The 17,031-nt window shown below is 36.6% G+C and overlaps 1 long non-coding RNA gene and 1 pseudogene across 2 annotated transcripts in view; both read left to right on the top strand.

The window, feature by feature from the left end:
* Nucleotides 1-17,031, top strand: part of LOC139436530 (uncharacterized) — a 72,777-nt gene that overhangs the window by 32,648 nt on the left and 23,098 nt on the right. The gene's annotated exons all lie outside the window — the stretch shown is intronic.
* Nucleotides 5,517-6,548, top strand: LOC101419825 (growth hormone-inducible transmembrane protein pseudogene; annotated as a pseudogene).

Genomic DNA, 17,031 nt, shown 5'->3' with positions numbered 1-17,031 from the left:
GACAGGGACTCACAGAGAAAACTGCACGGCAGAAGAGGGAGTTTGGAGTTTTTGACATTGGAGACCCAGGATTTTGGAGGAACTGTTAACCTGATGGTCGACAGCTGGACTTGTGGAGAGAGCAGTGCAGCTGAGCCTGGAGAGAAACGAGCCTGGGGAGAGATGAGACTTATCCCAGCCTACAGCTAATATTGGAAGAAGCTGGGACCACAGATTCTTAAGAGGTAGGTGAAGTCTGAACCCTTGCAGATGTTAGCAGCCATCTTGCTCCAACATGGCAACAGACTTTGGTGAGGGAAGTAACTTATACTTTATGGTCTGATAACTGTAAGCTTCTACCCCAAAGAAATAACCTTTATAAAAGTCAACAGATTTCTGGATTTTGCATCAGCACCCCTTTGGCTGACTAAAACAGATGTATATCTGTAATTATTTGTTTTCTTATCTCTTTCCTCCATTATACTATCATAAAACCTAGAAGGCAAGAATTGTGTCATCAGTCCTTACCCTTAGGTGGCCTATGGCATTACCCAGCACATAGGAAATGCTCAATGAATGACTATTAATTGAATGGCAGATTGACTAACTCTTGAAAATAAAGCTACTTTATGAACAATTAATGAAACAATCACCATTTATAGAAAACCTTTTGAATACAGCTGTCTCCACTGATGTCATTAATTATCTTTATCTCTATATTCTGATAATGGAATCAGATGACACAGATATGCCAATTCTTGTCATTCATTTAGGTAAATAAGTGATTTTTAAAAAAAATCTGCAAGTGTTGTACCTATGTAACAAACTAATATTAACATATATTGAACCTTTACTATGTGCAAGATAGTGTTTTGAGCTCTTTATATGCATTAATCTTTTTTTAAACAAATCAATTTTATTGATACATATTAACAAAGCATAAATCAACCCGAAGTGTACCATTAATGGTATTTGGTATAATCGCACAGTTGTGCATTCATCACTCCAATCACTACCAGAGTAGCTGCATTATTCCAATAATAATAAAAATAACAGACAAAGAAACAAACAAAAAAATCACCTTTCAATCTCTCTATGCTTCCCCTACCATATATAACTGCTATTCTGTTTCTGTTTCTCTAGTTTATTTTTATTTATATCTTGTAAAAACCATCTTATATGTGCAATAATATCAATATTTGTATGAAATGCATGAGGTTTCACTATGTTAAACAGTCCCATGGTATATTTTTTAGCTTTCCTTTTAGTAATATACATGACCTTAGACTTTTCCTTTCAATCACGGTCATATCCATATTATACCTCTGCTAGTTACAAACACTATGATGTACTTTCACCATTTTTATTCATTTCCAAAGATTAAAAACAACATTTGCACTAATTCTGTACCTATGAACCTCCAGCTTTCTATTCTCTACCCTCATTCTATTTTCTGGTGACCTATATTCTAACTATTAACTCCATGAATTTACACAATATATATGGTTCATAATAGCACAATCATACAGTATTTGTCCTTTTGTGTCTTGCTTACTTCACTCAGCATAATGTCCTCCAGGTTCATCCATGTTGTCATATGCTTCATGACTTCATTTCTTCTTACACCTACATAATAGTCCATCATGTATATATATCACAGTTTGCTTATCCAGTTTTTGGTTGATGGACACCTTGGTTGTTTCCTTCTTTTGGTAATTGTGAAAAATGCCACTATGAGCATGGTGTACAGATTTCTGTTTCTGTCACTGCCCTCAGTTCTTCTGAGTATATATCTAGTAGTGGTATTTTCAGGTCACATGGTAAGTCTATATTCAACTTCCTTAGGAACTGTTGAACAGTCCCCCATAGTTGCTGGACCATTCTACATTGCCACCAACAGTAAATAAGCATTCCTATCTCTGCACATCTTCTCCAACACTTGTAGTTTTCTGACTTTTTAATAGTGGCCAGTGTAATAGGTGTGAAATGATATCTTTTTGTAGTTTTAATTTGCAGTTCCTTAATCACTAGTGATGTTGAACATTTTTTCATCTGTGTTTTTTTTTTTTTTTTTGGGTGGCTATTTGGATTTCTTCTATTCAAGTTTTTTGCCCATTTTCTTAATCTGGTAGTTTGTCTTTTTATTGTTTAGTTGTGATATCTCTTTATATATAGTGGATATTAAATCCTTATTGTATATGTGATTTCCAAATATTTTCTCCCATTAAGTTGGCTACCTTTTCACCCTTTTGACAAAATCCTTTGCGGTGCAAAAGTGTTTAATTTTTAGAGGAGGTCCCATTTATCTATTTTTTCTTTTGTTGTTCATGTTGTGGGTGTAAGGTTTAAGAAATTACCACCTACAACAAGATCTTGGAGATATTTTCCTACATTTTCTTCTGAAAGTTTTTTGGTTATAGCTTTTATGTTTAGGTCCTTGATCCATTTTGAGTTAATTTTTGTTTAAGTGTGAGATAGGGGTCCTCTTCTTTCTTTTGGCTATGGATGTCCAGTTCTCCCAGCACCATTTGTTGAACAGGCTATTCTAGCCCAGTGGGAAGGCTTGACAGCCTTGTCAAAAATCACCTGACTGTAGATGAGAGGGTCTATTTCTGAATTGTTCACTTGGTTCCATTGGCTAGTCAGTCTGTCTTTATGATAGTCCCATCCTGTTTTATTTTGTTTTTTTAACCATTGTAGCTAAGTAATATGCTTTAAAGTTAGAAACTGAGAGCCCTCCAACTTTGTTCTTTTTTTTTCTTTTTAAAGGTTTATTTATTTTACTTTATTTATCTATTCCCTTCCCCCCTTGTTGTTTGCGCTCACTGGCTGCTCTCAGCTCTCTGCAGTGGCATGTGCTGTCAGCTCAGGCCAGTTTACCTTCACCAGGAGGCCCTGGGAATTGAACTCGGGGCCTCCCATATGGCAAATGGGAGCCCAATTGATTGAGCCACATCTGCTTCCCTTCATTCTTTTTTTTAGAAGACAGTTTTGGCTATTCATGGCCCCTTACCCTTCCAAATAAATCTGATAATTGGCTTTTCCATTTCTGCAAAAAAGAGTGTTTGCATTTTATTGGAATTGCATTGAATCTGTAATTCAGTTTGGCTAAAATTGACATATTAATGGTATTTAGTCTTCAGTCCATGAACACAGAATAACCTTCCATTTATTTAAGTCTTCCTTAATTTCTTTTAGCAATGTTTTGTAGTTTTCTGAATACATGTCCTAAAGTAGTTAATCTTCATGACACTCCTTATTTAAAACATAAGAGAATTGAGGTACAGAAAGTTTAAATGATTTGTCTCAGTTAGTAAGTAAAAGGGTCCAGATTTGAACCAAGGCCACATTGTTCCATAGTCTGCATTCTTAACTACTCTGCTGTACTATAAAGTAACAAAGTTAAATGTGCTCAAGTCCTCTGTGTGCTTATGAATTCAGTTCCACTTCCTATGCTGAGAGAAGCACACCAGGAATTTTGCTTAGCCCTGATCTTTGGGGTGAAAAGCAGATTCTCCCACAAATCGGGAGTGTACCAACCATAGTAGGAATACAGTAAACATCTCTGTCCTCTTTATTTATAATCTTTATCTACAATCCCATACATTGATGTAGTCTCCTATGCCTAAAATAAATACTTGACAATCCAAGAGAAAGCTTTATGGAAATCAGATTGCGAGCCTAGCAACAATTTATTGTATTATTCAACAGCGGCCTCAAGATAACTCATCCCACATGAAAGGATAGGAGATCCAATCCTCTTTACTTTGGTAATTACTGCCCTTCGTTCCTCACTTAGAAAGCCCAAGGAGTTGTTGACCTAGGCCCCAGTCTTTTCTTTGAGAGGCAGGGTGTTAGCTTTGGAAGGAGCATGAAATATTAAATTAGATTGCCAACAGTAGAAATCGTGATTCGGTCACTTTTTTTTTCACTTTGAGCTCTCTGGGCCCCAATTTTCTTCTGTGAAAATCTGTGTAATACCTGCTTGGGACTCAGGTGAGACAGCTTGTTTAAAGTGCCTTCAGCAATGATGAAGGCAGTAAGGTTAGTTCACCCTCCCTGTCTTTAAAATTCTCCAAGGGAAAGAAAATGCTAAAGGAGATAGTTGAAAATTGTTGCAATACTCCTTGTAGGGGTACCATGGATTACTTAGGCTTTTCCAGTTTGAACTAAGCCCTAACAATCACTTATAGTCCTTTATTGTGGATACTGTCTACAGTTTGGAATTAGGAAATGGAGTTTCAGAGACTTCCAGTTGGGGACTGGAAGGGCAAAAGTTGGATGGGGAAATTAAGGATTCAATGTAATGATTGCGGAATAAACTAATGAAGAATAGCCAGTCACTAGGACTGAATAAACAGAGTGGGGGTTTGAGGATGGCACAGTTCAGTGGGTATCAAGGGTAACCACATTCAGAATTCAAGACAACTCTCATCTTGAATGTATTGGTGGAGATGAGCTTATGTTATATTGCTAAGCAGAACTGTGAAGTGTCACTTGATAGTTGCAAGGCTTTAGAATTTATCTGAGGAAAGCTGTGAAAGGTAGGATCTGGGTAGTGGTCTGCTGCTTGAGGGCAGGCTAATAAGAATTTTCAATATTATTGAATTTGGGGATACCATGATATTGGGTTTATGTGCATATGACTGTAATTATTGCCCACCCACTTTGGCCATTTATCTCATTATAGAACTAACAGACGAGATAACATAATTATGATTTACTACCACGTGTCTTTGGCTCTCAGATCACTTTTAGAAAACATTTCTGATGGTATTCTTTTTTTTTTCCTGTCAAAATGATTTATAGTAGAGCTTCATGAAGAAAGAATAAAGTTAAGTAGGGAACATAAATACACAGTCTACTGGTAATTTTCCACTTAAGAGAAAACAACTCAGTCCTTATCCTTATCACCAATGTACCTAAAATGATTAATATTGCATATCTGCTACATAAACATTGTTTTAATATTTCTCATTACTTTTGCCCAAATGACCCTGAGTAAATGTAGTATCTGGCACAAGGTGCTAGAGCCGTGGCACCGATTCAAAGCTATGGCTTTACTGCACAACATGGAACTCTCAGAACTTTGGCACCACAGGGATTTATTTTTTTTTTCTTAAAAATATTTTTTGGGAATTTCACCTTTACTATCCATGAAACTCTATTGCCTAGTAGTAAGACACAAAAGATTAAAGGGAACCAAGCAAATGAGATATTTTAAGCTATCTAATAGGTAAATAATAAAAAATAATTCTCTGTATGTGAACAATGCCTGATAGGTGGCAAAGAACTTTTATTTACGCACATACATCCATGCACAAGCACACGCTCCACATACCTTTTTTTGGTAGAAATAGGAATTCATTTTAAAAAGAAAAAACCTAGCTTTTTCAAAAGAACGGTTACCATGTGGTCAGCAGGGTACCGGGGAGGGGTGGGCAAGTATGAATTTCCACGGTCCAGAGGGGACCTGCATGGTGAAGGTGACTAGGGACTGAGCATTTCAGTAAACCTGGTAAACCTGGTGCACCACCATGCTGGTGGCAAGTTTTGTGTGTCTCCGGACACTACCTTCCAGAGTTTTCTACAGCTTTCACAATTGGCTCCCCTGATCTGAAGAACTCCATCACAAAGAATCAATGGCTCTTAATACCTAGCAAGGAATATGTCAGCAGGACAAGGAATATGCCAGCATGGTAAAACTGGCCAAGAACTCAAAGATGCAGCACTGGAGTCATTTGTAGAAAAAAATACTTAAAATTGGTCAGATGCGCAGATGTTTTACTGCTAGAAGAACTGCTGTTGGTATTGGAGCATTGTGCAACTATGGTTTGGGAATGTCTAATGAGATTGGAGCTATTGAAAAGCCTGTAATTTGGCCTTAATACATGAAGGATAGAATTCATTCTACCTATAGGTACTTAGCAGAAGTATTGGTTTAACTGCTTTGTCTGCCTTGGCAGTAAATAAATCTCCTTCTCTTATGAACTTCATGATGAGAAGCTCTTGAAGACCATTGCTGCCACCTTTGCAGCCATGGTTAGAGCCGCCATGCTGGGATGGTCCATACCCTATGACCAGAGCCCCAGCCTGAAGCACTTGGTGTGGCTGCTGCATTCTGGTGTCATGAGTGCTCTGGTGGCCCACCTGGTGATCTTAGGAGGTCCTTTTCTCATTAGAGCTACTTAGTATACAACAGGAATTGTGGGTGGCCTCTCTACCATGGCCATGTGTGCTCCCAGCAAGAAGTTCACGAACATGGGTGCATCCCTGGGAGTGGATCTGGTCTTGTCTTTGTGTCCTCACTGGGATCTACGTTTCTTCCATGAACCACAGTGGTGGGTGCCGCTCTGTACTCTATGGCAGTTTACAGTAAATTGGTTCTTTTCAGCATGTTCCTCCTATATGACACCCAGAAAGTGGTCAGGAAAGCGCAAGTAACACCATTGTATGGAGGTAAAAAATATGAGCTTATCAACTCAATGATGAGAGCCTACATGGATACATGAAATATATTTGTGTGAGTTGCCACTATGCTAGCAACTGGAAGCAACAGAAAGAAATGAAGTGACTCAGATTCTGGCTTCTCTCATACATCAGATATCTTGCTTGTTTAATAGGGGCAGATATTCATTAAATAGTTTGTACAGGCAGCTTCGTTGAAGTTTAGAAGATAACATGTCAACATGTTTAAAACGTTCCAGTGCAACGTGATGCTTCAGGTCTGCTTTTTCTTCTGGAGAATAAATTCAGTAGTTCTCTTCCAAATAAGCATATACATCTCCAGTTCTCATGTTTGAGTAATTAAAAATGTTTTATTAATATGAAAATTAAGATGGTGTTATCAGAAATAAAGTGTTTTATCTATTTTTAAATTTATTTGGTTAAGTAAAAATGAGCAAACTTGCCTTTACCTGCATAATTTTGGATTGCAGAATACTGTAAGTAATGTTCTAAGTGACATAGAGGTTTGGTAAAGGTGGAACAGAAGAGAAGGGCCACCTCATTCTTTCTTTAAATATTTAGAACTTAGATTCTGCATAAATGGTAGAGAGACAGTGATAGTTTTCTGGCTATTTGAACACAAACAAGTGACCACTGTTTTTCATCTGCTGGACTTTGCAAAAGCAGTGAGCATAAAGCAAATATGGGAGATTCGTTCTCCTACCACTCCTCAGTGCTTTCTACAAGGTAGATGTGGTCACATCTGGCCTCTTATTGTTACAATAGTCCAGAATGTTAATCACAGAGAATCCCTAATATAATATATTATGTGAAGTTTTACTTTTGGTTTCTAGAACAAAAGATTCTTAAAATATGACCGAGGTAAAATATTCACAGCATGAATTTTGTTGCATATTCAAGCATACAATAATGTGTTGATGGTTGAGTTTTTGCCTGTTTATTGAAATGTGTAATAGAATGCATGCTTACCTTTCTCATTTCTTCAAAATTTGAAGTATTTAACTAAAAGGCTTATACTTAAGAGCATGGAAGCAGTTTTTCTCCTAAGACTACTGATGTCTTGTGTTTTTTTCTCAACTTATCCCTGAAAAGCAAAGCAAAACTAGTCCTTATCAAGTATATCAATAAAAAGTCTAATGGAAGGAGAACAGTTTCCCCTTGTTACTGTTTTTTTTTCCTTGTTACTGTTTTATAAATGTCCTTATATTCACTGATATTAAAATTAAAGTTAGAAGAGCATTTTTTTTTTTTTTTTACACCCCTGAGTAACAGTTTCATTCTTATCTAAGGAAGGCTGGCTATCTATACTCTTCCTAAATTAGGCAAATGACCTTTCCAAGTAGCTATATCATGTAGCTAAAGTACACACTTTTGTGGTTGTTGTTAGAATGGAAAATTAAATGACTGAGACTCTTTTGACAAGATCTTTAACAGTCTGACTTTTAAGTAATCTTTATTTTACCTCCATGTCAAAGAAAGATGAGTGTAATACATCAAATGTTGCTAGTCACTCAAATCATTGCTAAGGTTTCCTATGCTCACAAAGTATTTATCACATTTTTTTTTCTGAAGAATTAAATTGTTTCTTTTAAATAAAAGCTTAGTGGATAATTTAAGGAAACTTCTCAAATATTGATCCATAATGCTTGCTATGCAATAATCAATTCTCTAAACAATTTTTTTTTCCAAAATAATATATCAACAACATTCTATATGATGTTAGGCATGATTTGCCATGATTGTAAAGCTATATAGCATTACAAAAACACATTGTGAATTATTGACAGTTATTTTTATCATCATTATTATCATCACAATCATTATGAATGCTTATCATTCTGGGTTCTGTTCAGCAAAAGATAATTCTAAATATCCTAATATCTTAATAATACCAAATATTCTACAATTCTCAAGAAATCGAAAGTACTCAAATTTTCTTTCTGTAAAAAAAAAAAAAAATTGTTTGCCACAAATGTGATTAGATAAATCAAGAAAGAATTTGAATGAGAGGCAATGCACGAGGTGTAATGTTGGAGCTGAAATACGATGTGAGTGAGGAGTCACAATGCCTAGATTCTAGACCTGACTTTGCCACTTAAAACTGTGTGATCTTGGGTAAATCAGCTGCAGTCTTAGTTTTTATGCTAAACTTGAGACTAATAACTTGCTCTGCTATAATAAATTCATAGAACACTTCAAGGATCAAATGAGATCAAGCATGTGAAATGTTTTCAATATTTTCAAATGTTATGCAAATGTAAAGTATTATTTTTTTGAGTAGAAATGCAAAGCTTGGTACACTTGACAGCAGAAAAACTGAGTCTAAGTTTTGGTTCTTTCACTTACAAGGTGGGAGGACTTGGGCATATTAGTTTTCCATACTTACAAAAAAAGGGGCAGAAATACCACTTCAGATATATGACATATAAAATCTTCATAAAATCCAAGGTAGTCCAATTTTTTTTGGTATTTAGGCAAAGTTGTTTGTAATAAATGCGATTATTGATAAAGAATTCAAATAAGAGGTAATGTACAAGCTGTTATAGTATTTTTTAAACTAAAAATGAAAAAGTGCTTTTTAATTTCTCAAGTTTCTTGCAAATTAAATCCATTTGCTGACAGCTCCTGAATTTTTCTAAGGGATGAACTCAGGGTGGGATGGGCCTTGAAGCAGCATCTGCATAGCACTTCAATGTGAAAAAATATAATAGTACAATTATAAAAATGTTCTTTTAAAAATTGTAACAATTGTACCACAATAATGTAAGGTATTAATAATAGGGTAGTATATGAGAACTCGGTATTTATGAATTTTTTTTTTTTTCTGTAAACCTACAACTTCTCTAATGAAAAAAAATAAGCAAATATCCATAGTCTTTATCATGAAGTGGGAGGGAGAGGGCCAGGTGGAGATTATAACTGGAGACCACTAACCCTCCTTGTTGCTACTAGTCAGGCCCTCTGTTGAAAGTAGGCCAGAGGGCAGAGGATTTCTTCTTATAGAAGAGTAGAATCTAGTTCATTAAAGAATTGATTTAAATAGCAGTGAAGATGTCAAGATTTAATTTTCATTTCTTTTGACTAAAATAGACATTAAGAAATCAAATAAAAGAGATACATGAACTAGAATGTGCAGTTGTTGATAATAAAACTCAACATGACCGTTTCCAAACTTATTAGTAAATCATTGCTAATATTTTATATTAAATTTATTGTTGCTAATACTGCTAATATTGCTTCTTATATTGCAAAATTTGAAGGGTTGTGTGTCAGATATATTTGAGCAGCTCTATATACTTGCATTGCTTTCAAACAAAGTTATGAAAGCTCCAGTAATTTCCTGGTTATCCTTTTCCTCAGAAAATCATTCTCATAGCTCTCTAGTTCTGTAATATTCCTACTTTAGCTCTTTAAGTTACCTTTGTTGCCTACAATCAGCCTATTTGGCTCTAGGTATGATTTAATAAATGTGTTGTTTAGCAATAGGAAACAGGCAAAGGGTCAGACGACTTTCAATCAGTTAGCCTTCTATGGTTGTGAAAATACTACTATTGCCTCCCCCCCTCCCCCATTCTCAATCTGTATTGTTTCTGATAAAAATTAATATAGTGAGAACAGAATTACAAAAGATCCCAAAAGATTCAAAAGAATTTATATCTCTGTATGGGATAAGAGGAAAGATGGCTGGTGTCTATTCACAATAGATCACCCTACTTGCTTGCCATACTCCAGCAAGTGTAGTGTGCTTGGAGCACTGGCAAGGTTCCCAGCTAAGAGTGCCCCATCTGAGGCTCTGTGTTACCTGTCTGGTAGGTTTTTAAAAAGTAAACATGATCACAGATCAGCAGTTGTAGTGGCCAAAGAAGAACAAATATTTCCTTCATGTTGCAGTGTGTTGAGTTCCCCTAAGAAAATTGACTAGAAAGATAGATAGATAGATAGATAGATAGATAGATAGATAGATAGACAGACAGACAGATGAAACAGTCTATTCCAGGCAGTATTCACATTTCTGAATAGGAAAACACTTCCTAAATAGTCACATTTTTTTTTTATTAGAGAGGTTGTAAGTTTACAGAAGAATCAAGCATAAAAATATATTTCCCATATACTGTTCTATTTTTAACACCTTGCATTAGTTTAGTACATTTATTGGAATTGATGAAAGAACATTTTTATAGTTTTACTACTAACTATAGTTGATGATGTAATTTAGAGCTCACTGTGTTATACAATACTATGGATTAAAAAAAATTTTATTCTAATGGCATATAAACAACCTAAAATTTCCCTTTTTTAACCACATTCAAATATACATTTCAAGGCTGTTAATTATGTTCACAATGTTGTGCTACCATTACCATCATTCATTATCAAAACATTTCCATTATCCCAAATAGTCACTCTGTAACAATTAAGCTTTAAACTCCCCATTCCCTTTCTCTGCCCTGGATCCTAGCAATGTATATTCCAGATTCTGACTCTATGATTTGCTAATTTTAGTTATTTTATATCAGTGGGCTTATACAATATTTATCCTTTTATGTCTACTTATTTCACTCAACCTGATGTCTTCAAGGGCCATCCACGTTTCCATATGTATCAGAACTTCATTACAGTTAGTGGTTGAATAATATTCCATTGTATGTATGCAACACATTTTGTTTATCCACGTGACAGTCGATGAATACTGGGACCATTTTCATCTTTTGGCAATTGTGAATAATGCTGCTGTGAATATCGGTGTGCAAATACCTGTTTGAATCTCTGCTTTCAATTCTTTTGTGTATATAAATAGAAGTGGGATTGCTGGATCATATGGTAATCCTATATGTAACTTTCTGAGGAGCTGCCAAACTGTTTTCCACAGTGACTGTACCATTTTAAATTCCCACCAACAATGCATAAATATTCCTACTTCTTCACATCCTGTACAACAGCTTTAATTTTCTGTTGTTTAAATAGTAACGATTCAAATAGATATGAAATATTTTCTCATTAGGGTTTTGATTTGCAATTCCCTAATGGCTAATGATATTGGGCATCTTGTGCTTTTTGCCCATTTGTATATTTTCTTTGGAGAAGTGTCTATTCATGTCTTTTGTCCAATTGTTGGAAAAAGTTTTTTGGTCTTTTATTATTTAGTTGAAGGATTTCTTTATATTTTTTGGATATAACATCCTCATCTGTCATGTGGTCTCCAGATATTTTTCTCCCATTTTGTGGGTTGTTGTTTTACTTTTATGATAAAGTCATAAAAGTTTTTTTTTTCTTTTTGTTGGAGGATTAGCTCATAAATGCTAGTAGTGAAAACTGAAAACCCTAACAGAAACTTCAGGAGAATGGATTCTGAGACTGCTGAGCCTGTTTAAATCTCAACTATACCACTACCAGACTTTGGGCAAGTTAAACTCTCAAAGTTAGTTTCCAGATCTAGAGCAAGGGAATTGCCTCACAGTAGCCAATAAAGACAGAGCTTAGTAGTTAAACAATTGTCCACTATTATGCCAACAATTTGGCTAAATAAATTGTAGTCTTAGGACATGTTTTTCAGTGATAAATTTGACATAGCTTTGTATTGACATCGAAAGAGAACTGTGTACTTTAAAAAATATTTCCAGGGATAATATACAAAATATATTATATATACATATATATATATACATACATATATATATATAACCTAAATGTTAATAAGTGCTGGAATTGTGTTCACTTTTCTGTTACTTCTTTTCATCAGAAATGAGATTTTAGTAAATACCAAACATTTAACAAAATACTAAAACATTTTGAAAGAATGACCTAAATGGAAGTCAGGACTGGACTCTAGTCTATGACTTCCCCAGATTGCTATTTGTTCACTAGGTTTTCAATCTTGGTTTATAGATCATTCCAAAAATCTCCTACAAATTTTGTAGCTCCCTCATACCAACTAGATTGAATTTCTGGTCAGATATTAAGACATCAGTGTTTTCAGCTCTATATGGACAGGTAGGGTCTTACATAGTAAATCATTTAGTTAATAGAACTCTGCCTTCTCAAGTGACTTGAATAAACATTGAGTGAAATGGTTTAGTGGCCATTCCTAGAATATAATGAACATGGTAGACCACCATAAGATAGCCACCTCCTCCAAAGTGCAATATATTTCATAACAGACCTGTACATTCCTAAATAAATATTCTGAATAAAAGTCAACAAAATTTAGTAACTGACAGTTTATAAAAATAGTTTACCTAAGCATCTGCAAAGATTACTTCAACCTCTACTCCTGGCTCAATACTCGTGGAAGTAATCTACTTAATAATCTCGGAAGGACTTTACAAGTCAATTAATTGCTTGTGTATTCTCATCTGGAAACCATCCCAAGTCTATGAACTTGGGATCCTTGTAGTGATTCATAAAGTCTTGGTAGACATGGGAACTAGTCTCTTCACTTTGAGGTTCTTTTCCTTTGTGCCTCTAATCAGGTCAGAAGACAACATCTCCAGGGCCTTCACGTTGCAGCTGGTCAGGGTGATTCTAATGTGGTGAATCACCAGCTCTGGTTCCAAAGGCATCTTTCTAGTGCATCAAAAACCGTGGCTGCTGTGCAGCTTCCTGACTGACTTGTTCCTCAGTGAGAGTAAACAGCAGAGAGTCAGGAGAAGCCGAGAGTCAGAGCATGGCAATAACAGTGATTGCATTTTCCTCAGAGTGCACAAAAGTTTTTATTAGTGTTTATGTCCTGTTTATCTTGTTTTTGTTGCTTGTGCTTGTGCATATAAAGTCTAACACAAGGAGCTGAATGCTTCTTTATGCTTTCTTCTAGGAGTTTTATTGTTCTGGTTCATATATTTAGGTTTCTGATTCATTTTGAGTTGATTTTTGTATATGGTGTGAGGTAGGGTTCAACTTCATTCTTTTGCACAGAAACATCCAGTTTTCCCAGCACCGTTTTTTGAAAAGACTATTCCTTCCCCACTGAGTGGGCTTGGCACCCTTGACAAAAATCTGTTGAAAATAAAAGTGAGGGTTAATTTCAAAACCCTCAATTTGATTCTAATGGTCTATATGTCTGTCCTTGGGCCAGTACCATGTTGCTTTGATTACAGTGACTTGGCAATAAGCTTTAAGATTGGGAAGTGTGAGCCCTCCAACGTTGTTCTTATTTTCAAGATGGCTTTGGTTTTTCAGAGTCCCTTAGCCTTTCATATAAATTTGATCATTGGTTTTTCCATGTCTGCAAAGAAGGCTGCTGGAATTTTGATTGGATTTGCCTTGAATCTGTAAATCACTTTGGGTAGAATTGACATCTTAACAATATTTAGCCATCAACTAGGACTGTCCTTCTACTTATTTAGGCCTCCTTTGATGCCTTTTATCAATGTTTTGTAGTTTTCTGTGTGCAAGTTCTTTATATATTTGATTAGATTTGTTTCTAGATATTTGATTCTTTTGATTGTTATCATAAATGGAATTTTGTTCTTGATTTCTTCTTCAGATTTTTAACTACTAGTGTATAGAAACACTACTGACTGTTGGGTTTTGAGCTTGTGCTCTGCCACTTTGGTGGATTTATTTATTAGCTCTAGTACCTTTGCTATGGATTTTTTAGGATTTTATATTTATAGGTTCATGTCATCTATAGATAGGGAAAGTTTCATTCTTCCTTTTCAAATTGGATGCCTTTTTTCTGTCTTGCCTAATTGCTATGACTAGAATTTCCAATATAATGTTTAATAAAATTGATAACAGTAGGTATCCTTGTATTGTTGGTGATCTTAAAGGGAAAGTTTTCAATCTTTCACTTGTAAATGTTATGTTAGTTGTGAGTTTTCATATATGTCATATATCATGTTAAGGAAGTTTTCCTCTACTCCTAGTTTGCTCAATTTTTTATCAAGAACTGGTGCTGGATTTTATCAAATGTCTATTCTGCATCAATTGAGATGATCATGTGTTTTTTCCTTTAGTTTATTAGTTGATTTTCTTGTGTTGAACACCCTTGCACACCTAGGATAAAGCCCACCTGATCATGATGTATAATTCTTTAATATTCTTTTGGATTGGTTTGCAAGTATTTTGTTGAGGATTGTTTCATCTATGTTTTTAAGAGGTATTGGTCTGGAACTTTCTTTACTTGTGGTATCTTTATCTCACTTTGGTATGAGGGTGGTATTGTCCACATAGAATGAAATTGGGAGTATTTCCTCCTCTTAAAATTTTTGGAAGAGTTTAAGCAGTGTGATGGTTAGACTGATGTGTCAACTTGGCCAGGTAATTGTGCCCAGTTGTTTGGTCAAGCAAGCACTGGGCTAACTGTAATACAAGGGCATTTATGGACTTTAGTTACCATTTGTTTATTTATTTATTTATAAAGATTTACTTTTTATTTATTTCTCTCTCCTTCCCTGCGCCACCCCCCCACAGTTGTCTGCTCTCTGTGTCCATTCGCTGTGTATTCTTCAGTGCCCACTTGTATTGTCAGAGGCACCTGTATCTCATTTTGTTGTGTCATCTTGCTGTGTCACCTCTTCGTGTGTGAGGTGCCATTCCTGGGCAGGCTGCACTTTTTTCGCACTGGGTAACTCTCCTTATGGGGTGCACTCCTTGCACATGGGGCTCCCCTATGTGGGGGACACCCCTGCGTGGCATGGCACTCCTTGTGCATATCAGCACTGTGCGTGAGCCAACTCATCACACAGGTCAAGAGGCCCTGTGTTTGAACCTTGGACCTCCCATGTGGTAGGTGATGCCCTATCCATTAGGCCAAATCCACTTCCCACCCTTGACTTTATTGCAGTGGTAAATCATAGATAGCTGATTACAGTTACATCAGTCAGGGAGATTGACATCAGTAATGAGTGATGCTTTATCCAATCAGTTGAATACCTTAAAAGAAGAAGTGATTCCAACATTGAGTGAGAATTTCCTAGCTTGTCTTTGGACAGTCAATGTCTCCCAGAACTCATCAAGAAGATTTATTTATTTATTTGTGTTCCCCCATTCCCCTCCTCCTGCTCTGCTGTTTTTGCTATCTGTGTTGCCTTCTCTTCTCATTTTCTCTCCTGTAGGATTCACCAGGATTTGATCCCAGAGACCTCTGATGAGGAGAGGTTCCCTGTCAATTGTACCACCTCAGTTCCTGCTTTCTGTTGTGCTTCACTTTGACTCTCCCCTTGTCTCTCTTTTGATGTGTCATCATCTTGCACAGGGCACTAGCTCACCATGTAGGCACTCGTGCAGGCACTGACTTGCTGCATGGGCATGCTTTTTCTTCTTCTTTTTCACCAGGACTCCCCAGGGATTAAACCCAGTTCCTCCCATATGGTAGGTGGATGCTCTCTTAGTTAAGCCACATCTGCTTCTCTGAGAGACTCTTATAAAATTGCATACTATTTACAGATATCTCCTATTGATTCTTTTTCCTTAGAGAATGCTGACTAACACAGCTTGGTACCAGTAGTGGTTCTATTTTTTTAAGATTTATTTTCTTTAAATTTATTTCTCTCCCCTTCCCCCCTTCCCCCATTGTCTGCTCTCTGTGTCCCTTCACTGTGTGTTCTTCTTTGTCTGCTTGCATTCTTGTCAGTAGCACTAGGAATCTGTGTCTCTTTTTGTTGCATCATCTTGCTGCATTAGCTCTCTATGTGTGTGGCGTCACTCCTGGGCAGGCTGCATTTTTTTTGCATGGGGCAGCTCTCCATATGGGGCTCACTCCTTGCATTGGGGGCTCCCCTATGTGGGGGACACCCCTGCATGGCATGGCACTCCTTGTGTGCATCAGCACTGGACATGCACCAGCTTACCACACAGGACAGGAGGCCTGGGGTTTGAACCCTGGACCTCCCATGTGGTAGGCAGATGCTCTATCAGTTGAGGCAAATCTGCTTCCCAAAGGAGTGGTTCTTGAGGAACAGAATCTTAAACATGGGGTGTCTCGGGTGGTTCTGGGAGTTTTGCAATTGGCTTTCATCTCTAATTGGACTCAATGTTATTGATGGTTCCCTTTCCAATAACTAAGAGGCTGTTAACAGTCCATGGCATGAGTTGGCAATTGAGATATGCAAAATAGATTCCAATACTTTCTTGCATATAAGAAACAAGGATCACGGTGAGAGTGTTTTCAACACCTTAACATGAATTTTGTGGAGTCGAACAGTATAATGACGTTGGCTGGCTCCTCCTAAATACCCTGGATACTGTTACAAAAGAAAGAGATGAGTTAAAGGCTTCCAATTTGAAACTTAAATGCTGCATGAATGATGGGAAAGTGTGTTGCAAAAGAAAATCTTGTCTCCTGTAACCATAGGCCTGAAACATCTGAGAACCAAATTTAGACTCTCATTGTATGAGTAGCAGAGTTTCAAAGGAAACTAAAATCTCAGCCCCACAGCATTTCTGCAGTTAAAGTGAAGGCATTGATTGAAAAAGAGTGGAATCCAGAGAACTGGCATGGGGACATATGGGATGATGATAATACTGCTGGAGACACTGGAACCCTGAATTCTGCTGAGACTTTACCAGCTAAGCCTGTGATGGCCTGCCCCATGGAGACCACACCTTGTCAACCTTGTATCATCCAGCCTCCAGGCTGCCCCA

This window comes from Dasypus novemcinctus, chromosome 15, assembly GCF_030445035.2.
Source record: "Dasypus novemcinctus isolate mDasNov1 chromosome 15, mDasNov1.1.hap2, whole genome shotgun sequence".
Taxonomy (NCBI): domain Eukaryota; kingdom Metazoa; phylum Chordata; class Mammalia; order Cingulata; family Dasypodidae; genus Dasypus; species Dasypus novemcinctus.
This window is presented reverse-complemented; position numbering and strand designations above follow the sequence as displayed.